Here is a 25,173-nt window from a genome sequence, read left to right as displayed (position 1 = left end):
TGTCTTGAAAGGAGAATATTAGATGAATATAAACAAAAGCAAAAGAAGGACAATGGGATGTAGTAGAATTAAATCAAGTGAGCTGAGGGAATTAGATTTGGAAACGAGATGCTTAAAGTAGTAGACCAGTTTTGCTATTTTGCCAGGAAAATACACTCCTGGAAATTGAAATAAGAACACCGGGAATTCATTGTCCCAGGAAGGGGAAACTTTATTGACACATTCCTGGGGTCAGATACATCACATGATCACACTGACAGAACCACAGGCACATAGACACAGGCAACAGAGCATGCACAATGTCGGCACTCATACCTTTCGCAGCAATGCAGGCTGCTATTCTCCCATGGAGACGATCGTAGAGATGCTGGATGTAGTCCTGTGGAACGGCTTGCCATACCATTTCCACCTGGCGCCTCAGTTGGACCAGCGTTCGTGCTGGACGTGCAGACCGCGTGAGACGACGCTTCATCCAGTCCCAAACATGCTCATTGGGGGACAGATCCGGAGATCTTGCTGGCCAGGGTAGTTGACTTACACCTTCTAGAGCACGTTGGGTGGCACGGGATACATGCGGACGTGCATTGTCCTGTTGGAACAGCAAGTTCCCTTGCCGGTCTAGGAATGGTAGAACGATGGGTTCGATGACGGTTTGGATGTACCGTGCACTATTCAGTGTCCCCTCGACGATCACCAGAGGTGTACGGCCAGTGTAGGAGATCGCTCCCCACACCATGATGCCGGGTGTTGGCCGTGTGTGCCTCGGTCGTATGCAGTCCTGATTGTGGCGCTCACCTGCACGGCGCCAAACACGCATACGACCATCGATGGCACCAAGGCAGAAGCGACTCTCGTCGCTGAAGACGAGACGTCTCCATTCGTCCCTCCATTCACGCCTGTCGCGACACCACTGGAGGCGGGCTGCACGATGTTGGGGCGTGAGCGGAAGACGGCCTAACGGTGTGCGGGACCGTAGCCCAGCTTCATGGAGACGGTTGCGAATGGTCCTCGCCGATACCCCAGGAGCAACAGTGTCCCTAATTTGCTGGGAAGTGGCGGTGCGGTCCCCTACGGCACTGCGTAGGATCCTACAGTCTTGGCGTGCATCCGTGCGTCGCTGCGGTCCGGTTCCAGGTCGACGGGCACGTGCACCTTCCGCCGACGACTGGCGACAACATCGATGTACTGTGGAGACCTCACGCCCCACGTGTTGAGCAATTCAGCGGTACGTCCATCCGGCCTCCCGCATGCCCACTATACGCCCTCGCTCAAAGTCCGTCAACTGCACATATGGTTCACGTGCAAGCTGTCGCGGCATGCTACCAGTGTTAAAGACTGCGATGGAGCTCCGTATGCCACGGCAAACTGGCTGACACTGACGACGGCGGTGCACAAATGCTGCGCAGTTAGCGCCATTCGACGGCCAACACCGCGGTTTCTGGTGTGTCCGCTGTGCCGTGCGTGTTATCATTGCTTGTACAGCCCTCTCGCAGTGTCCAGAGCAAGTATGGTGGGTCTGACACACCGGTGTCAATGTGTTCTTTTTTCCATTTCCAGGAGTGTAAATAATGATGGCCTAGGTAGAGAGGATATAAAATGTAGACTGCTTATGTTAAGAAAAACGGTTCTGAAAAAAAGAAATTTGTTAACATGAAATATAGATGTGTTAGAAACTCTTTCCTGAAGGTATTTGTATGGAATGTAGCTATGTACAGCAGTGAAACGTGGACAATAGACAGTTTAGACGATAAACGTTTGAAATGAGGGGCCAAAGAAGATTGCTGATGATTAGACGTGTAGATCTCGTTACTAATGAGAAGGTAATGAGTAGAATTGTGAAGAAAAGAAATTTGTGGCATAGTTTGACAAAAAAAGAGATCTGTTGATAGGACACATTCTGAGACGTCAGGTGATCACCAATTTACTACTGGAGGGAAGTGTGTGTGGGGGGGGGGGGGCGGGGGAGGGGGTAAAAATCATAAATCATGCAAGTAGACCAAGAGATGAATACAGCAAGCAGGTTCAGAATGATGGAGGTTGTTGTAGGTATTTGGAGAAGAGGAGCACAGGTAGGGCAGAGTGGCGAGCTGCGTCAAACCAGTCTTTGGACTGAAAGTCACCACAACAACATGGGAATGGTTGTAACTTCAAATTTTTTCCTCGAAAAAAGTTAAAATGTGAAATAAAGCCAGCTAGAGCATTATGCTAGCATCTGTTTGCGACTCCCGCTTTCAAAACACATAAATAGGCATATACTGTACACAGCAGCTGTATCGAAGAAAGGAAATCTAACAAAAAAAAGAAAAAAAAAGCAATAGTAACCTCTCAAGCTGCTCATAGCATAATTTTTCACCTTTTTATGTCCCCTAGGTCGAAACCTTCATAAGGGGGGATAAAAACCCATTTTTGTGTAACAACCAGAATAACAGTTTTCTGTTGTATACGATGACGCTTTATCATCTTCTGGTAGTTGGTGAGGTGAACCTTACTGAAAAACATATAGAAACGTCAGATAATTAAAGTTCGACTTTCGTACCACCACTGAAACTAGGCCTAAACCTGAAAGAAATCAAAAGCTATACTATACAGATAACTGTTTTATTTTTTATAGTGCAGAACACGAAGTATTATTATTTCCTTCCCTAGTTCCATAAAGGTCAGGCGATTTAAGTTCCATTTTTCTTACCCTTCGTTTTTGAACATTAATTGCAATGCTGCCTCACCTCATAGAAACTGTAGCTAATAATAAATAAAGAAACCGTTTAGATTTTTCTCACAAATACCTGAGACTCCATTTCAAACGTATCATCACTTTCAACAAACAAAAAACCAGTTATTGACTTTGCTCTGGATATGGATGTAAATACGAACCTTTTTCTCTCGCAAAACATTAAAATACTAAATAATGTGAACTATAGGATTAAGGTTCCATCTCTTAACGACATCTACAACATCAATACATATTTGTTCAGACAAATACACTAAATCAATAGCTACATTGGAAACAGATATCTAACCACATAAGTAATGTCCTATCGAAATTACTTAAATATTTCACAATTTTAGTTTCCTGGGGTACCGGAAACGAACCGAAGTCGCCGAGCGTGCAAAAATAATCTTGCACAACGCAGGCATTATCTAATTGGTAACATCATTATGTCATGTCATCCCCATTCCTCTCTTAGGAGGCTCTCTGATTGGCTTCTTCCCAAGAAATAATAGAGAAAAGGGGAGGAGGGACGTGGCTTGAGAAGCAGTTGAGAAGTATAATTGTATGAGCTGATGTGGAAGTGAAATACTTAGCTGTAGTTGGGAGAGCTAAACATGTGCGCCACAGCTTAGAACAGGTCTGGCTAAGATTTGTGTTTCCAAAGCACGCTCGCACTCTGCGATTTCAGCCGCGACTGCTCAGCAGTTCAGTTTCCCCCACCACTACACTATTCCGAGAAGCTGTGTGAATGAGACGACTATATGTTGAAGGCTACACACGCGAGAAACCTAGGACGACGTATTACTCCATCATTTTTCGGCAGTGAATCCAGAACAGTGTTGATTCTTGTATCTATATTTCGGCTGACAGTCTCTCAGCAATTCTTAAAGTGAGTCGCTCGCAAGATTTTTAAAGCAGTTAGTCTTTGGAGTTAACACTGATGCATCTAAAATAACACTGTTAGTAACAAGAGCATCAGTAATAGATAAAACTTCACGTCTTTAAGAGCAGAAGAAAGCAAGTGCAGAGTCACCGAAACCACAGTGCTTACGAAGTATGAGTGTTTGGTTAATTATTATGAATGGGATGTGTTGGGATGCCAGGCAATGAAAACCTAGCACAATATTTCCTTTCAGAGCGCAGACATGAAATGAGGTTTCCATATTTGTCGAGTTGGAAACCATCAAGGTTGAGTTGGTTGTCTCCCAATTGTATTTCCATAACTTCCTTGACCACTGGATCACAGTAGGATGAGGCTGTGGCCTGGATCTTACCATAAATATAATCCATGGCATGGTGAGAGAAATTCTCGTACAATGTTCAGCCACTGCAGATTTGTTGGGCTAAAATAGACGAGTGTATCGATGACGCCCAACGAAATTTTCGTTTACAGTGTGTATTGTTTGTCTTATGTAACTTTTATCACTCTCTCAAGAAAATTCGTATCAAGCCACGTTTCGTAAAAGCTGGTCATCCTTCACAGATCCCAGAAAAGCTTCCATCTTAGCTGGTGGTAGAAAGATCACAACCACTTGATTCTTCGCATTATTCTTGCGGCTTCTGAAGAAATATTTCCAATACGGTAGAAAGGTCATAGACTTTATATCTCTTTCTTCTTGCTCGTCGGTTGTTCGGAGTTTTCATTTATGGAGCTGAAATCGAAATTTTGAGCACTTTTGTTTTCACAAGTCCGTCTTGCTCACATAGATTTCTTTACACTTTATGACCGGTTTCGGCTTATCGCCGACTTCAGATCGTTAAAATATTCTGATGCAAATCATCAAGTTAAACATTCCTTAATCGTGCAGAGTCTTGGAACATATTTGAGTATTAATAATGAAACGTTTCCATTACTTAAACGTAGTCAGTCATATCTGATCCACTAATGACTGTCTTGGGTTCCGAGAAATGTTCCATATCTCATAAACGTGTAGGTGATCTTTCCGTAGGATCAAGTTTTGTTTGGTGGCACCATTCTTGTCACCATTCTTCGCTTGGATTAAGAGTTGTAATCAACTCAGACAGCTGGCGATGTCGACACAGAAGATTTTGTCACTGCTCTATTTACTCTTAACTCAGTGTTTCCCCAGTGGCTGCCTTCAGTTCAACTAGTGTCCTATGTTGTTCATCAGAAGGCAAATGCATCGCAGCATGTTTGTGGCTGAGTTGTATTGAGGTTCCAATGAGTGTTTTCCATCTCATAATAGTGCAGTGGCATATGAAACACTTTGCATGGGCTTCAAACGATATGAACTGTAAAACAATTTCTGTTCAATATTGAATAATTGCTTTATATTTTCGTTCTTTGGACTAGTGCTTAGATGTTATAGTATTCCTACAGCAGACCAAAAATCTAATTTCACACAAGTAGCATTGATATAAAACATCTTGGTGTGTGACGAGACGACTGCCTATCTTAACAGCGTCTGGCTGCAGCCTTCATTTTTCTCTTCCTCCTCGCCCTTCAGCACCACTTACTACTGCACTCGGGATGCTAGGCAGGAGTACAGTCAGAGCACTCACGCTTGTGGAGTGCTCTCTGGCCAGGTGTAGCGTACAAGCTGCCCAATTGCCTTATTTTCAATAAATGGGTGGGTCTTAGGAAAATTGAGAGGGAAGGTTGAATCGACATGGAGGGAGAGGGAGGGTGGGGGAAGGAGGGGAAAGGAGTTGAAGGAGAGTGAGGAGGTAGCATAGAATCGTGAGCGAAGAGGGGAGGGGAGGTAACTTAAGAGATGTTCTCTTCGGAGCTAGTCATATGGATTTGGTACAAAGATTAGACTACTCTCAAGCATTGCAGTGCTGGAAATTGAGGATGCAAACTATAACGTGTTATGTTCGCGAGAACAAAGGCTTATGACGTTTCGTCCACTCAGCTGTATTTATTGTTTTAATTGTGGTGTCACCGCCAGACACCACACTTGCTACGTGGTAGCCTTTAAATCGGCCGCGGTCCGGTAGTATACGTCGGACCCGCGTGTCGCCACTATCAGTGATTGCAGACCGAGCGCCGCCACACGACAGGTCTAGAGAGACTTCCTAGCACTTGCCCCAGTTGTACAGCCGACTTTGCTAGCTATGGTTCACTGAATAAATACGCTCTCATTTGCCGAGACGATAGTTAGCATAGCCTTCAGCTACGTTATTTGCTACGACCTAGCAAGGCGCCAGTATCAGTACTATTGATATTGTGAAATATGTAACGTGAAGAGCGACGTTCATCATTAATGGATTAAAGTTAAGTATTCCACCAGCTACGTCCGTTTTTCTCAATTCTAATTCTCTTGTCATGTTCCAGACCTCACGCCAGCCTGCGTGAGCTAAAACGCGTGCGTTTCGGTCTCCTTTAGTAACACGGTGTTGGCTCTCCTGCCAACCACAACATTAATTTATTTGGAATCTATTTTGAAGCAACGACTATTTCATCTTGAGGCACTTTAGCACTGTTACCGATTCAATATACCACCACAAGTAGGCCCTATTCACGCCTGCCATTATCGTCTAGTGTGGAAACTATAACCTTCAAGAGTCTTGCAGTTAGCACGCTATGGGATCCTCTGGCACATTAACGAGATATACTTGTGGTGATATGTTACACCGATAACAGGGCTAAATTACCTCGTGATGAAGCCATGGGTGCTTTGATATCGTAAGCAAATAAATTCAAATTGTACACGCAGCTGAGTGGAAGAAAAACAGTAAGAGAGTATCCATTGTTCATTAAAATAAAATCATTGCAAGAAGTTTCACAGGCTTGCACTCACTCATAGCACAAACATACGTTTGCTGATGAAGGGATCATCTAGCATAAGCTGTTCACCTCTGTAAATTTGATGCATGAGTTCTTGTCTTCAGTTTGTTCCTCAAGACACTACATTCCCTCAAAAATTTTATATCCCTTTATTTAACAGTTAAAAGTAAAGCACAATGCTAAGCAAAACTAAGAACTGCCAAAGTCTATTGTGCACCATTAGTGAATCAAATAAATGATACGCTAAGTACACAAGCAGTGAGGTGGCTTACAAAGTACAAATGTGGAAGTGCACTATCTGAAAAACAATATATCCAGAAACAAATTAGTGGACTTTAATGTGGGGTGTGTTCACTTTGCGCATTTATGATGGGTTCAAGCCTGTTGGGGACCTTTTCAGTGAGATGTCTGAATGCCAGTGGACTAATGGCAGTCCATTCTTCCTCGACAGACGAAACCAGAGAAGATATTGATGCTGGACGCTAGGGGGTCTGGAGCGAAGTCGAAGCTCTGACTTATCCCAAAGGTGTTTTACTGGGTTCAAGTTGAGACTCTGCACTAGTCTGCCTATTTCAGGAATATTATTGTCCATAAAGATGGCGCTTTATGAGAGGGTGCATTTTCATGCTGAAACAACCATCATTTCCGAACAGATGCTCTACAGCCCGCACTATACAGTGCTATAAAATGTGTCCATATTATTCTGCATTTAGCGATTTTTCAAGTGTGGTAAGTAGACCACCCCACACTGTGACACCACCTCCTGTGTACTTCAGTGTTAGCATTACACATGACTGTAGTTTAAGTTACCGAGGTTTTCGCCAAACCCAAACGATTCCATAGGTTTTCCAAATGGAACATCCTGATGAATCACTCCAAATCATTCGTTTCCAGTAACTCACTGTTCAGTGCCGTCCGTCAGCACTGACTACAAAAATGTGCGGCTTTTAACCTCCTACGTGCAGCCATTGTGCTAGCTGGAGCACTGGTTGCAGTTTAGAATTCTAAAGTGATTGCTTCAGCTAATTTCATACGAATTTTTACAACCAGCCACCTCAGTGCCCGACAGTCTATGTCCGTGAGTACAGAAGATCTACTTATTCATGGTTTAACTGTGAGGTCTCCATTTTTTCTACTTCAGTCATATCACGAAGAGTCGACTTTGGCTGCTTTACAAGGACTGAAACATCCCTGGTGGATTTATTACCTAGGTGACATCCATTGACTAGTCCACATTGGAATTCACCCCACACTACAGACTGTGTTCCTGGTTCTCTACTGAAGATAAGATGCTTGCCATCTCCTCCTATACTGGATAGTCCGCCTGGGGTGACATCTAGCAGTCAATTCCGAATTACACAGGGGTGTGGATACTTTTGATTACATAGTGTAGATGTTACTGAAGTGCGCAGGTAGGAAATGTCACTAATGTAACTGTGCACCGTCATTCGCCAGCACTCAAGCCAAAGCTCTGCGATGCATGACTGTAAAACAGATGGAATATGACATGGTGACGAAGCATTCTGTGGTGTATTGTAAGTATGTCTAGACTCTCATGGCCCTCGCTCTGACACCAATACTCTTGTTGTGGCAGTAGCGCAATGCTCAGAGTAGGCTGAAGTTTGGCGAAATTACGAACCACATTAGCGAAAGTCGTCCTTTGTGGCCTCGTCAGATTCTTGATGATATAACGTCCTCTCGTGCTTACAACGTTTACTTAGGTCTCGTGAAACGTTTGCAACTAGCTATCAATGTTAATAAAACGGCCGCTGCTCCTTTATTTATAACGTGACTGCAGTGTGGGTTCCCCGCAGAAAATTCTCACGTTATATCTGTCTGCAGTTTTAGCCCAAATCAGAGCTTGTTGCAATGATCCTTTTAGAAATCCAATTAATAAAGCTGAAATAGGATAGCACGAAGACCTATAGCTACGAATGCTGTAAAATTTACTAGAACTTTAGGTTTTAACTTATTTTTCAGCTGCTTAGATCTTAGAGTACATTTATATGTGCGAATATCCTCAACTTTGAATACTCAAGTACTCAGCATAGTTATACAGTAGTCAAAATAATTGACAAATTACCTGTTGGCTTCTGGCTCGGGTTCTTCGTCCGACGCTTGTTTGGTAATTTTCTGACGTTTTGCCAGCGCAAGTTGCTGGCAGTGTCAAAGCTTCATCAGCCTCCACTGCTAGAGGTGGACTGGGGATGGACGACAATGAACGACCCATCGTCGCAGCCTTATGAACACCTTCCCAGTGGAGCACTGAATCCTTGATATTCTCCGCATGGTGCATGCATGGGCCATCTAAACCGAGCAGTTTGTAATCATGATGTCCCACCAGAGATCTTTCAGGGAATTACAGGGGCCGTTTTGGAGCAATGGGCTATATGCCACACGCTTATCTTGACAGTGCACTAAGGAGTGTGCATAACCACATTCAAAAGTGTCTGCAATTGCGATGAGGGCCAGTTGGTTCATAAACACTGTGTTGTGCAAGATTACAGTGAGAAGCAACTGCAGTGTTTTCAGGGGAATTTTTTGTACGACTTTGTTTCCTGTTTTTTTGTTTGTATTTATCGAGAGGAAATGTGTTTATCTTATTTATTTTTGTTTCCTTATGGCTGTATCTAACAGAACGAAATCACTTCTATTTCCTGTTATGTCTGTTATTGACTATAAAGTAATACGCAACATTTATTTTGAGCTCTGTGGCCTAGTGATTGTCTTGGTAAGGGATTCAATAGGCTTCGTTCTTCACTTATTCTGCTAATAATCTCTTTTATTATTGTATTTCATGCATAACCTGCAATACTGAAGTTCAGGGGCCACCAGTCTCGGTTACTTGTTTCTCCAGTGTATAACGTTTTGCTCACGTTCGTAGAGTGTTGCTGAAACCATTCCGCCACAACTCAACAGGTAAGGTAATTGTAATGTTTTGCTGAAAGTGCTAGGCGCCTGTGGGATGATGATGGCGAACTAGAAAGAAGAACATCTAGGGTAACGGGACGCACCGCCTAGGGTGACTCCCTCCTAGGGTGACTCCCTAGTACTCGTCCTTCAGAATCAGTGTGCAGGATCATGTAGCGTAACTCGTCAGAAATGCGACTTTTTTCCACTCTCTTCTGTATTGTATAAAGTCTGACTACAGCATTAGAAACGAAGCGTGAAGGTAAATCAAGAAATAAACCAGAATATTGTAAATTATGTATTTACGTCTATAAGAACTTGAAATGGAGCACGTATATTCTTATCACAAATATGTTCTTTCTGCGTACAGTGTAGTGTAACAAATTCATAACGGTTACCTTACAGATATTGCTCACGATGTCGTCCACCATCATCTAGTTTCTCGTAGGAGCCTATCTAAAACGAAACTAAACTCCGCCCGAACAGGCCATGAAGGACCAACGGCTCCGACCGGCCGCCGTGTTACCCTCAGCTTACAGGCGTCTCTGCATGCATGGGCCATGATAATGCCGTGCACTGGAAGCGGATATGGAAGGGTATGTGGTCAGCACACCGCTCTCCCGGCCGTATCTCAGTTTGATAGGACCGGAGCCGCTGCTTCTCACTCAAGTAGCTCCTCAGTTTACCTCACAAGGTCTGAGTGCGCCCCGCTGATCACCCATCCAAATGCTATCCCAGCCCGACAGCGCTGAACTTCGTTGATCTGACGGGAACCGGACTTGCCACTGCGGCAAGGTCGTTAGGAGCCTATCTACAAATACAAAAACATTGTGTTATTACAAACAATCCTGTTGGAAGAGCCGGCCGTAGTGACCGAGCGGTTCTAGGCGCTTCAGTCTGGAACCGCGCGACCGTTACGGTCGCAGTTTCGAATCCTACCTCGGGCATGGATGTGTGTGATGTCCTTAGGTTAGTTAGGTTTAAGTAGTTCTAAGTTCTAGGGGACTGATGACCTCAGATGTTGAGTCCCATAGTTCTCAGAGCCATTTGAACCATTTTTGAACCTGTTGGAAGAACATCCGCGACTGAGCATTATAGCAGAGGTCGAAAATACCGCTTCAGCTGTAAATTAGTTTATTTTCACTCGACCGGTTTCGGACTGTTATTAGTCCATCCTCAGTGTCGTACTGTGCTGTCGTCCCCGAGGGCCGCGTATACTAGGCGCGGTGTGCTGCCTATGAGCGCAGGAAGCACACCGCACCTGATACACGCGGCCCTGAGGGACCACAGCACAGCTACGACACCTGAGGATCGGCTTATAACAGTCCGAAACCGGTCGTGAGAAAATAAACTAATTTACAGCTGAAGCGGTATTTTCAACCTCTGCCATTGTGTTGTTGTTGCCGCTTCAGGAACAGCTTGGCGTAGGGTCGTCGTCGTCGTCGTCGTCGTACTGCTCTTCCATTGCAAATGGTGAACACAAACGCGAAATGCATATGGATCAACAACTGCGGATGATGTCAGTGTAGTTCACAAAAAGGGTAAATCAAACGAAGTGCAATTATCGTTAATGAGTCACTGAAGACCATGGGTGTATTCACAAAATATCCATGGAGACAATCTCAAATTTTGTCTGTGGAGTTTGGGTTCACCCTATACAAGCGAAGGAGATATTACAGATTCGTCGCATGGTACAGAAAGGTATGCGGTACCCGGCCATAAAAATCTTTGTCTGTTACCCAGTGATGTAATAATGTAATGTGATTGTGTGCATATGTGGTGAGTGGGAGAGAGAGGCTCCGGGGAGTCCTGTAAACTCCTAAAAACTGTAGATAATAAAATTTAGTTGATGCTATGTTTCTTGGCTCCCAGAAAGGAGTCTCTGTTGTCTAGCAAGCGAAATGTTTGTCTAAAATAATCTCGAGGAGGTTTTCACTTCAAATTGGTAGCAGGTCCTGAGCTTTCAGCAGTATTCCCCAAAGTCTTTACCATTAAAGCAACTTACAGTAAAAATGATGAGTGAAATCTACGCAAGCGCTCGAAAACGTCTCCACGACACAGATTGCCAGTACACCATGACTGTCGGTTGAAACTTTGAATTCTTAACAGTAGACGTCCTTCGCAATTATGACGTAATTCCGGATTATGCATACGCGTTCACATAAGCAGAGCGTATCCACGGTCGATGCAGATAACGGGCAATACCGTACCCCCATTGTTCAAGTGTATGGGGTTTAGCGATGTTGTATGTAACAGCGCATCGCTATTGTTCCCGTACTGCACAATTGCTCAAGCGGGGCGAGTAACTGCCGAGTCGAGACCTCTCTCCGTATATTAACGTGAAATAGCAGTTGGAGTTCGCAGTGGTGTATTGCACGAGACACACGTGATTTAGATTTGAACACAAATTATTTTTTTCCTCTCTTCATCTAACGTTCTCATGACTGGATGGAGCTTTTGAGCAAGTAAAAACTTCTTATATACAAAGCGATGTGAAAGGTAATACAGAGGGACTGAAAATGAAGTCCGCTTTGTAATGCTAGCACCAACGTAAGTGTTTTATTCATGTAGATAGTTTCTCATTAAGTGCTCTGAGCCCATAGTTAACTGTCAGGCGATTTTTGGGATTACATTAATGACTGGCAGTTGGTTGGTTGGGTGTGGGATTGAAGGGACCAGACTGCTAAGGTCATCGGTCCCTTGTTCCACGATAAAATCACACGAAATAAAAACTGTCAGTCGTTAAAAACGGAGAACTGAGAGAAGGGACGACACAATACAAGAAAGGCAGACAAAGACCAGACAAACGGAACTAAAATCGCACCGAGTGTGAAGGTGGTTGGCCGACCATGAAAATAAGGAAAAGCCAACCACCAAATGACATTAAAACCCACAGTTTAAAACCACAGGCCAAAGGCCCAAGTCAATACAGGAAATAAAAGGACAAACACTCAAATCATACGATAAAAACCCCCTGCCCGAATAAAACTCAACACGAGGTCCGCCATAGCATCGTCATCACATAAAAGGGCAGGGAGGGTATCAGGCAGCGCAAACGTCTGCCTGAGTCCTGTTAAAAGCGGGCAGTCCACCAAAATGTGGACCACCGTCAGAGCTGCCCCGCAGCGACATAGCGGTGGGTCCTCCCGGCGCAACAAATGGCCGTGCGTCAGCCACGTGTGGCCAACGCGCAGCCGGCAGAGGACGACAGAGTCCTTCCGAGAGGCCCGCATGGAGGAGCGCCACACACGGGTCGTCTCCTTCACCGCCCGAAGTTTGTTGGGCGTGGGCAGGGTGCGCCACTCGTCACCCCAGGCACCAAGCACTTTCTGGCGCAAAAGCGACAGGAGATCACACTCCATAAGGCCGAGTTCCAGAGCCGGTGAACTCACTGCCTGTTTAGCCAGCGTGTCAACCCGCTCATTGCCCGGGATGCCGACATGACCTGGGGTCCAAACAAAGACCACGGAGCGGCCGCAACGGGCAAGAGCATGGAGCGACTCATGGATGGCCATCACCAGACGGGAACGAGGAAAGCACTGGTCAAGAGCTCGTAAACCACTCAGGGAGTCACTACAGATGACAAAGGACTCACCTGAGCGGGAGCGGATATACTCTAGGGCGCGATAGATGGCAACCAACTCGGCAGTGTATACACTGTTCCCGGGTGCCAGCGACCGTTGCTCACAATGATCCTCTAGAGTAAGAGCGTAACCAGTGCGACCAGAGACCATCGAACCGTCGGTATAGGTCACGGCAGATCCGGGAAACTCGGCAAGGAGAGCAACAAAGCGGCGGCGGAGGGCCGGAGGAGGGACCGAGTCTTTCGGACCCTGTGCCAGATCCAGCCGAATGCATGGTCGGCGCACACACCAAGGGGGCAGACGGAGATTGGCCCGGAAAACAGGCGGGAGAGGAAAAAACTCAATCCCACACAGTAGAGCCCGGATGCGAACCGCGATCGTACCCCCTGACCGGGGCCGCCTGTCTGGAAGATGGACGATCGAGTGCGGGAACAGGAGACGGTAGTTGGGATGTCCTGGCAAGCTACAAACGTGGGCAGCATAAGCGGCCAGAAGTCGGTCGCGCCGGATCCGCAATGGAGGAACACCAGCCTCCACAAGTAAGCTGTCAACAGGGCTTGTCCGAAATGCTCCTGTGGCGAGTCGGATCCCGCAGTGATGGATGGGATCCAGCAATTGCAACGCTGATGGCGACGCCGAACCATAAGCCACACACCCATAATCAAGGCGGGACTGGATCAGCGCTTGATACAGCCGGAGAAGGGTGGACCGATCGGCACCCCATCCGGTGTGGCTAAGGCAACGGAGAGCGTTTAAATGCCGCCAGCATGTTTGTTTAAGCTGCCTAATATGAGGCAGCCAAGTCAATCGGGCATCAAATACCAGTCCCAAGAACCGATGCGTCTCTACCACAGCAAGAGGTTCACCGTCAAGGTAAAGGCGTGGCTCAGGGTGAACCGTGCGACGCCGGCAGAAATGCACAACGCAGGTCTTAGCGGCCGAAAACTGGAAGCCGTGCGCTACAGCTCACGACTGCGCCTTGCGGATAGCGCCCTGCAGCTGGCGCTCAGCAACTGCAATGCCAGCGGAGCTGTAGTAGAGGCAGAAATCGTCTGCATACAACGAAGCTGCGACGGACGATCCCACCGCCTCAGCGAGCCCATTGATCGCAATTAAAAACAGGGAGACACTGAGGACAGACCCCTGTGGGACCCCGTTCTCCTGGACCCGGGAGGAACTACGGGACGCAGCAACTTGCACGCGGAAGGAACGAGACAACAGAAAATTCTGAATAAAAATCGGGAGCGGGCCCCTAAGACCCCACCCATGAAGTGTGGCCAGGATGTGATATCGCCAAGTCGTATCGTACGCCTTCCGCATGTCGAAGAAGACGGCAACCAGATGTTGGCGGCGTACAAAGGCTGTACGGACGGCAGACTCTAGGGAGACCAGATTATCGACGGCAGAGCGGCCTTTGCGGAACCCACCCTGAGACGGAGCCAGAAGGCCTCGAGACTCGAGGAGCCAACTCAACCTCCGGCTCACCATACGTTCTAGCAACTTGCAAAGAACGTTGGTGAGGCTTATGGGGCGGTAGCTGTCCACCTCCAGCGGGTTCTTGCCAGGTTTCAACACGGGGAGGACGATGCTTTCTCGCCATTGAGACGGGAACACACCCTCAACCCAGATGCGGTTGAAAACATCTAGGAGGCGTCGCTCGCAATTCACAGAGAGGTGTTTCAGCATCTGGCTGTGGATGCGGTCTGGCCCAGGAGCCGTATCAGGGCAAGCAGATAGGGCACTCTGGAATTCCCAGTCGCTGAAAGGAGCATTGTACGACTCCGCGTGGCGCGTGTGAAAGGAAAGCCTCCAACTTTCCAACCGCTCTTTCCGGGAGCGGAAGGCCAGTGGGTAATTCGTAGATGCGGAACACTGAGCAAAATGCGCTGCTAACCGGTCCGCAATCGTGTCGGAGTCAGTACACACCACTCCATTCAGCGAAAGCCCAGGGACAGAGACAGGCGGCCGATAGCCATGGAGTCACCTAATCTTAGCCCAAACCTGCGATGCAGAGGTACGGACGCCAATGGTGGAAACATACCGTTCCCAGCACTCCTGCTTCCGTTGGCGAATAAGGCGTCGGGCACGGGCACGGAGCTGTTTAAAAACGATGAGGTTCTCCAAGGACGGGTGCCGCTTATGGCGTTGAAGAGCCCGCCGGCGATCTCTAATCGCCTCTGCGATCTCGGGCGCCCACCAAGGCACAGTCCTCCTCCGAGGGGACCCGGATGAACAGGGAATCGCAGATGCCGCCGCAGAAACGATGCCGGTGGTGACCGACTGAACCACCGCATCAATGGTGTCAGGGGAAGGAGGTGCGATAGTGGCGAGAGAGGAGAACAAGCCCCAATCAGCCTTATTCAGAGCCCATCTGGAGGGGCGTTCAGAAGAGTGACGCTGTGGTAGTGACAGAAAGATGGGGAAATGGTCACTACCACATAAGTCGTCATGGACACTCCAGTGGATGGATGGTGAAAGTCCGGGGCTGCAGATAGAAAGGTCGATGGCCGAAAATGTGCCATGGACGACGCTGAAATGTGTCGGCTCTCCCGTGTTTAAGAGGCAGAGGTCAAGCTGCGAGAGAAGAGTCTCGACATCTCTACCCCGGCCAGTAATCGCGGCGATACCCCACAGGGGGTTATGGGCGTTAAAGTCGCCCAGTAACACAAAAGGAGGAGGCAGTTGTGCTATCAATGCAGCCAACACATGACGCGAGACATCACTATCTGGCGGAAGATACAAACTGCAGACAGTAATAGGCTGAGGCGACCACATCCTTACAGCGACAGCCTCTAAAGGCGTGTGAAGAGGTACACATTCGCTGTAGACAGAGTTAAGGATGAAGACGCAGACTCCACCAGATACCCTATCATAAGCTGCCCGGTTCTTGTAATAACCCCGATACCCACGTAGGGCAGGGGTACGCATTGCCGGAAACCAAGTTTCCTGTAGGGCAATGCAGAGGAAAGGGTGACTGCTGATGAGTTGGCGAAGCTCAGCAAGGTGGTGGAAAAAAGCGCTGCAGTTCCACTGGAGTATTGCTTTGTCCATGTCCGAAAAAGGCGTGAAGGGGCCGAGGAGGCAGATCACGCCGCTGGGTCACCTGCTGCCACCGATGGAGGACCAGTACAATCTGCTTCCATGGCGTCTGAGGGTCCGGCGAGATCCAGGTCCTCAGCGGACGCCCGGATCTCCACCTTATCCCCGGACGCAGAGCCTGTAGGGAGCAGTGGGGTGGATGCCACCGCGTGGTCCTTGGCCTTAGAGGTCTTCTTCTTCGTCTTGTCTCTCTGGTCCTTGGGTTTCATTGGCTGGGAGGGCTCCAGCGAGTCAGTCTCCGGGACGGAGGAGGAGCGGGAAGCCCTGCGATCAGCCGCTGGTCTGCTTTTCTTCCATTGGCTGACGTCACCCTTCCCAGAGGCGGAAACCTGGGAAGGAAGGGACCCAAGGGACCCTTTCCGTGCTATTCGAGCAGGGAAAGTTTGAGGCTTCCCCAGCTTAGAAGTGGGGACTGATGTCCCCGATGGTTGGGGGGTTGCTGCTCCTGAGGCAGGTAGTGCAGGAGCAGCAGGGAGTGAAGTGCCCCCCACCATCAAGGGGGCAGGTGTAGCATTCCGGCTCTGAGAGGTGGCAGTCTGAGGGAGAGCCAATGGGGCCATAACAGTAGTAGCCGCGGCGTAAGAGGCAGTCATTCGAACAGGATGGAGGCGTTCGAACTTCTGCCTGGCCTCAGTGTATGTCAGGCGGTCCAGGGTCTTATACTCCATGATTTTGCGCTCTTTCTGGTAGATCCTGCAGTCCGGCGAGCAAGGTGAGTGGTGCTCTCCGCAGTTTACACAGATGGGAGGCGGAGCACATGGAGTATTGGGATGTGATGGGCGTCCACAATCTCGACATGTGAGGCTGGAAGTACAGCAGGAAGACATATGCCCGAACTTCCAGCACTTAAAGCACCGCATCGGGGGAGGGATATAGGGCTTGACGTCACAACGATAGACCATCACCTTGACCTTCTCAGGTAAAGTATCACCCTCGAAGGCCAAGATGAAGGCACCGGTGGCAACCTGCTTATCCCTTGGACCACGATGTACGCGCCGGACGAAGTGAACACCTCGCCGCTCTAAATTGGCGCGAAGCTCGTCATCGGACTGCAATAGAAGGTCCCGATGGAATATTATGCCCTGGACCATATTAAGACTCTTATGGGGCGTGATTGTAACCGGAACATCCCCCAGTTTGTTACAATCGAGTAACCGGCGGGACTGGGCGGAGGACGCCGATTTGATCAAAACCGAGCCCGAGCGCATTTTGGACAAGCCCTCCACCTCCCCGAACTTGTCCTCTAAGTGATCGACGAAGAACTGAGGCTTCATGGATGTAAAGGATTCACCATCAGCTCTCGTACACACCAGGTAGCGGGGCGAGTATGGTTCGCTGGCATCCTTAGTCTTTCGTTCCTCCCATGGTGTAGCCAGGGAGGGGAACGATTTGGGGTCATATGTAGTTGCGTTGTATTGAGCCCTGGAACGCTTAGAGACTGCTGGCGGCTGGCCACCAGCAAGAGATGATGTACCACGCTTCAGTGCGGGTCATCCGCCCTGATGCCACCTACTCCGACCAAGGGCCCTCCCCACGGGCGCCACCCAGCCTCAGCAACGACCACCTGGCAGGATGGCCATTGCCGGGAGTCCCAATGCCCCAAGGAGATAGGCATCTACTCCTTGGCATACGTGGGGAGTTAACGGCGCTGGCATCAGCAGAGCGATCCCTGTGTAGTCAGGGGGCTACAACCAACAGGGTACATGGCGGCCCCACCACAACGGACTGGCTACCGTGCTGGATTTTAGGTGATGTAGTCCAATATCGTCATTGGCGCATAAAGCGACACAGCATAGCAGACTGCAAGAAACCGCACCCAAGAACAAATCCACGCCCAAGAGATGGTAGGTGAGCGGGACTGCTAAGCGATGACGACAAACCTGGCTAGAGATGGTAATGCTTGATGGACACATCGCTCCTTGTAAGGCGCCCTTCCTCAATCGGCTCGCTCTTCGGAAAATTTAGAAGGATGGAGGTCAAACCCGTTAGGGGACCATCTCACAAGGCCAAAACGTTTGAGACTCCTTTTAGTCGCCTCTTACGACAGGCAGGAATACCGTGGGCCTATTCTTACCCCCGAACCCACAGGGGGGAATGACTGGCAGTACAAACCTTACAACTATTATTTCAAAATGTTTATTGTGTCCGTGTTACCGAAGCCTTCATGCCCTCGTGGATTTCGCTGCAAGAAAAAGACATACACACTATGTGTACGTTAGAGCTAGTTCCTGAGGACAGACAGTATTTGTAAAATGTTCGAGAAAGATAAAGGAAAGCTGGCTGAAATGATTATGGACAGTTTTGTAAATTATTCTGTATAACACATAATTTTTCCACTATAAAACAGTTTTTGACGCGAGAACTTAGAGATATTTAAGACTTTCTAATTCAACAGAAGCAGAAATATGAAATCGTTTCGGCAGCGAGATCGTTTAATGAAAAGTCTACGGAATAGCCTCCTATAACAGTGGCTAATTACGCAACTGTTCGCGTATACTATACAAGATACTATTTGACCGAACAATGGAACGAAACTATAAACTGCTGGATTTTTAATCAGGAAGACTCAGGATTCAATACAGCCCGACATTCTCTATGATATCCCAGAATGACTCCTTGTGAATATTAAACGTACCTATGAAGGATTGTAGCTGATTACCTATTTCAGCCCCTTTCAGAACTGAGCTATAGATCAAGCTATAACCATCTTGCCATCGTCACACAGTTAATTACTGGTATCAATAAGAGGAGCTACCAGTATTAACACAAAATACATCGTAATTAAGAAAACTGATAACATAGTACACCATTTGAATGAAAATTACGTTTCTTCCCAATCACTTTCAGTGAATGCCAGGTTGATTCCTTAAAATAAATGTTGGCCGATTTGTTCTAGTAACAGTCCCTCGAAATGGCAGTGTCACATTAATCCTCTTGGAATCTCCTGTTCCAGTCAAATTCTATCATTCCGTAAACAATGGGCCATAAGTCATCATTTGCTGGATAAAAACTAATTCATTTATTAAAATAGTGTGATAAGTTATTCAAGGAGGAGGATGATACAAAAAATTAAGGCTGCAATCTAAAACAGTTAATTACGAGTAGGGAAACCGCAGAGAATTGCGTGGTTGCAAAAATGAAATTAGATTGAAGGAATGAAATTGTGGTCAAATTTACTGTGTCGTTTTGAGATAGTTGGAGTCATCCTTAAAAGCTACATTTTTCTTCGTTTCTCTCCTGACATTGACACCTCTTGACATTCTCGCAGGGTCTAAATTATCTAGCGATTTATTACACGGACACTACTATCACAATCAGAGGGATTGATGTCTGGGGAATTCGGCGGGTGGGGTAGGACTTCCCATTTTAACGTTACCATGTACGTTCTGACCTCTTTTGCAACGTGGGATCGAGCGTTATCGTGCTGCAAAATCACCTTATCGTGCCTCTCGCTGTATTGCGGCCGTTTGTCTTTTAATGCTCTCCTCAAACGCATTAATTACGTTCGATAACGAGCACCTGTGATTGTTTCACTTGGTTTTAACAACTCATAGTACACTAAGTCGAGATGGTCCCACGATATGCAGAGCATGATTTTGGAGCCGTGAATATTCGGTCTGGCCGTCGACGTGAAAGCATGGTCGAGATATCCCCATGATTTTTTGCGTTTACTGTTATCGTAATGAACCCATATTTTATCCCCGGTTACAAAGCGATGTAGAAATCCCTTCCGCTTTTGCCCTGAAGCAACTGTTCACAAACACACAAACGCCGTTCAACGTCTCTTCGTTTCAGCTCACACGGGACCCAAGTTCCTTCTTTCTGAATCATGCCTATGGCCTTTAGACTTTTGAAATGGTTTGCTAATCATGACAATTCTTCTCGAGTTTGACGCGAGTCTTCACTCAGCAATGTCTCCAATTTCGCATCTTCGAAAATATTCTCTCTTCTACCACTATGCCGGTCTACGACGATAAAATCACCGTCTTGAAGCGTTGAAACCACTCACGACACGTTCTTTCACTAACCATACATACTTGAGAGAATTCGATGAGACTCAGTCGCTGTTTTCTCCATATTGAAACAGAACAGTAGCACTGCCCGCAAATGACGAGAATTAGGCTCGTAAACTGACATTTTCGATCAAGCACAACTTTATGTTGCAGACACAAATCGACTAATGTTTGAATGAGGTTATGTTGACCGAGGTCCAAGCTAACTGCCTGACGCCTGCGATCTGTTTCTTTCGACCGCTACTTATCGCTGTTGCCACCTATCGGCAAACGGCGGTAGCAAAGTTGTATACCTTATACAATGAATATGATTAAATTTCATACCTGGTATGGCTGCACATAATTCTCTTGACACCGTTTGACTGATATACCAATAAATTTTCTTGGTCGCAGTGTGCATTCACCTATAATGTTTCCTCCTTCGCTGTTTTATTTTATTTTTTTCGACTTTTCCATTCTTCATACTTCTTTATTCGCTTGTCATTTTATGTAGTTGTAGGAAATGAGTGTGCGAGATATGGATGACGTGGTCTGCTGAACTTGTTTAGCCAGTATAGTGTCTAAATAGTGCCTCTGTGAGTAACAGCTCCAGTGCTATTTTTTAACTTGCCTTTTAATGCAGAATAGAATACAGCGCGTTTGTAAATTTGCAATACAAATTAAAGCGACCTGTTAGCACTGTGCCACCGATGTAACTTCTACCCTCCCCTCCTTCGCCACACCGTGTCTGACAATGCCGCTGCGGTTGCTGTGGCTACATAATTTACTATGTGGCAGTTGACTTTAACTTGTGGTATTTATAAACACCATAGCTCTTCCACGGAGGTTATTTGAGTTCCTGTTATAACAATAACATTACAAAACAAATATCTCTTGGTGCATTCATCACGTCAGTTGTTCACAATGTTTCAATCGTACTCTCGAACACAGTTCTTAAGCAACGCACCAGCACTGTGGAGACTGCATTATTCGAGCATTGAAACGTTTGATCTGGGACTGCTTAACTGTCACATCTGTAGCTTCAATTAATTTCAAATTTATTCCCATGTCAACAATGAGTAATACTGTGAAAATGAACTACCGCATACAGAAGTTTGCAAATGAATTGGGACAAGGCGGTTAAACTTTATCTGTGCACATTTATTATTATATGTACTCGTATAATACAGTCAGCAGCTTATTGACTATTAATAACGACTGTGTCCTCCTTTTGCTTTAATGAGTTTTTGAACACGTTGTGGTATAGATTCGACCAGATTAGAGTTAATGCTTCATAGTTCGTTCTGGTGAAACCACACTTTTACCACATTTACTAAAATGCATTCTTTTGTTCTACAGTACGTTTTACCAAGACACCTTTTCACAATACTCCATGGGATTTAAGTCTGATGAATTACCAGGCCACCGAAGCTTTTGATGTTTTTTTTTTTTCTATGAACGACCTCACGGTTTTAGAAGTGTAATACGGGGCAAGATAATATTGAAATGTTCCTCCCCGAGCTCGAAAGAACTGTAGGAATGGCACAATCATGGGTCTACGGAGATCCACGTATTTGCTTGGATTTATCATCCCATCACCTGGAACTACTGCTCCAGAACCAATTCTGGCGAAGAAACCCCCAAAAAATTTACAGTCTGTTAAAGATGCTAAGCTCTTGTTGCATCGTGAGTACTTAGGCTGACATCCCTTCCTCTGTAACCTTGAGCAATAAAATCTGATTCAGTACTGAAAATTCACGTTCATAGGTCCAGGATTTATATATTTTGGTCCACACCAACCTTTTTTTCCATGTCAGGTGTTAACAACTGCTTCTTTACCGACTTTAAAGCCTTCCCGAATGAAGATACATGCACCGTACGTTTGAAGAATCAATTTCGATCCCAGCAGCCGATAAATCTCCTGAGAGGCTAAATTATGGTATTTGTAGCAGAGTTTTGTGAGTTATAGGGGTGGTTTTTCGTTTTCGTCCACATCGGCCTTTCGTGTTTGAAGACAGTGAGGCAGTATCACTATATACTCTAACGAGCTTAGAAACACTAGATTTTTCCACACCAACAACAGAGGCAGGCATAGATGTGTATTCGTGAAGAGCAACTACTTTGGCCCACTTCTTATGGAAAATGTACATTTTAACATAAACACAAAAAGTTTTCCTGACGAGAACACAGAAACAAGAGTCTTAGTCAATTTATTCGCAATGGCCAAAATTATTAAGTGGTTAAGATGACTTTCGCCTGTTGTGCTCCTCTGTGAAGTTTTTAAATAGTTCGGCAGTTCAATAAAAGACTTTTCAGCCATAGACATTGTTGTAGGAATAGCACAAACAAGGGTAATTGAAGTACACAGGTTCAAAAAATTTGTTTCAAGGTTTTTTGATACATGAGTTAAGAAGCTTCATAGGTGCTTTTCTGGTTGGAAGACTGTATTATAACATTATAAATGCTCTTTATGTGTACAATTTCAACTAAGTCAACTAAGCTTTCTGAGTGTGCTAGGTAGGAAGGATACGTTGTGACAATATTGGTAGTTTTAACTTTCAGTTCATTATTTTCTAGATCCATGAAAGATAAAACTGGTGAAAATACATCACAAGTTTGTTCACAGTATGCAAATTTTGTTGCTAAATCTGCCATGACAAAATAAAAAACAGAAAGGAAGGACAACAAAAGATTTCAATTCGTTTGATGCTTTCAGCGCCTTTGTCTGCATTGCTTTCCTTTTGATAAACTCTGGTAAAATGCCAGTTGTCTCGACAACTGCCTTTTTTCGATTCAAAATGATTTCCCATGAATCTCGTAGGACCTGCATCTCATTAAGTACATTCTAATATGTGTGAGACTGTGTCTGATTCATCTTCCTACCACAGTTGCGCAAGGACGTTCTGTGAGCGTTTCAGGAATTTGGTGTTGAACCTACGCCGTGCAATGCTGGAAGATCCCATCTCACGCATGCAGAGTTTAGAAGAGTGCAGCAGTACGGACAGTGATGTAATCAGACAATGATCTCAGTGTTGGTTCCACTACACTCCCTGTAAAGGAAATGTTTTCGCTAACACAAATTAGTGTACAGGTTCAGGTTTAACTATATGTTAGCAAAAAATTAACATCTTAGATTTTCGTTATTAAGAGACGTTATCGCTAAAGGAAATTAGTGTATGGGTTCCAGCGTAACTATACGTTAGCAAAAAATGAAAATCTTAGATTTTCGCCGGCTGTTGTGGCCGAGCGGTTCTAGGCGCTTTAGTTCGGAACCGCGCTGCTGCTACGGTCGCATGTTCGAATCCTGCCTCGGGCATGGGTGTGTGAGACGTCCTTAGGTTAGTTAGGTTTATGTAGTTCTAAGTCTAGGGGAGTGATGACCTCAGATGTTAAGTCCCATAGTACTCAGAGCCATTTTCTTACATTTTCGTTATAAAGGCTTCTTTTTAATCTAAGTATGACTTCATGACAGAGCAATGTTAGCAAAATTACATACAGGTTGGTGAAATATGGATATTGGGTGTTCACATCTGTGAAGCGAAATTCCGTACTATTATAAGGTTCTTTAATGGTAAGATGGTTAATGACTATGTCTGGGGTCGATAAAAAAAACAAATTAAGTAGAGTTGGGGCCAGATATATCAATTGCGCTAAAATGCACAATGGAAATACCTAAAATTAAATGGGGGTCGGTAGACAGTAATCAACAAGAAGTACACATTTAAAACAATTTAATAACTTCAGGGTATAAAGCACTCTACAATGGCTGAACAATTCTTTTAATTAAATTGGATATCTCACATTCTGCTTCATTTAAGCCTAACAATCGTGAATATGTTTAACTACAGGTCATGGTTGAAAGTACGAAAATTAGGAGAGACGAAGGTGACGCAGTTCTGAGTGTCAATTGAATATCACTTGCTGGCATAGCGCAAGCACACGTTTTACCTTATGTCGGCGGTTGTAGTGGCGGCTATTGGCGCGAGCTCTGAACCTGAGAACCTATTCTAAATCTCTCTCGACTGTTAAATACCAGTCATATACATTTCCTACGTCTTCGGTGAAGCCGAGACTCCTAGTTATTCGTAGCTAAGGTAATTGGCATGGTACACGCTATTTGGTTGGAATAGCGGTTACATCATTGCCATCAAAGCGCTCGCGAGCATTAACTGTCAGTGCTCGGTGCAATTCTCCGTACAAGGAGACTTTGCAGTTTAACTCCTTATGAGTTAAGACAAGCGTGTGAACAAGTGTTCACATAATGACTCTCGCAGTCGTCTCAGAGCGGCGCCAGTCGCCTTGCTCACACAGTCGACGATTTTCTGCAAGAGAAGAAGCAAATTACTCTGTCTGCAATTTGCCTATATCAAAGCTGAAGGTCACGCGTTTTTTTCTGGTCAAGCAGAGCGTTAGTAATTGTTATAACTCCACCCACTAGAGTTTTTTTGCAGCTTATCACAGGTGTCGTTTCTTTCCTAGGGCAGAACTTCTCCTACGTAATCTGAGATAAATAGCATTTTCTTTCATGCGAGTTTAAACACAGGTGGCTACAGTGATTCACCAGTGTTATGAGTTGGGTTTCTCCAGGCGTTTAGCTTGCATCTCCCGCCGTATTCCTGTAGAAAGGCTTTCCAAAGGGTTGTCATTAAAAGCAGGGACAAGAGTTGCTTTTGCCGGCTGCCTACGCATCGCTCCAGCGTCTCATTGTGTCCGCTAGGTGTCCCACTGTGAGGTTTAAGCCGCTTGGGATGGCCATGCCGTCATAGAACGCTCCTTCCTTCCGAACTGTATCTCGTAACTTGGGTCTGGGATATTACTTGCATGCAATTGCTAGTGTGAGTGTTAGTGGTTTATATTCACTAAATGCTGACTTATTTATTAGATTTGCATATCAATAAAATTCGTGCAATTTCACGTAACTATGTCGTGCAACATATCGATTTAACCGATACTGTTTCAGGAATTCAATGCAAGATGTGTTATTTGTTTGACACCTTACAAGATCTTTAATTAATTGGATCTGTACATTGAGGGAAATTCATTTGTTCTGTATAATGACGTTTTTATGCTCAAAAGTCATCAAGATCTTGTGCCAAACATAACGACACCAAGAGGACTTTGTTTGAG

This window comes from Schistocerca gregaria, chromosome 1 (genome assembly GCF_023897955.1).
Source record: "Schistocerca gregaria isolate iqSchGreg1 chromosome 1, iqSchGreg1.2, whole genome shotgun sequence".
In the NCBI taxonomy this organism is placed as follows: Eukaryota; Metazoa; Arthropoda; class Insecta; order Orthoptera; family Acrididae; genus Schistocerca; species Schistocerca gregaria.
Note: the sequence above shows the minus strand (reverse complement) of the source record.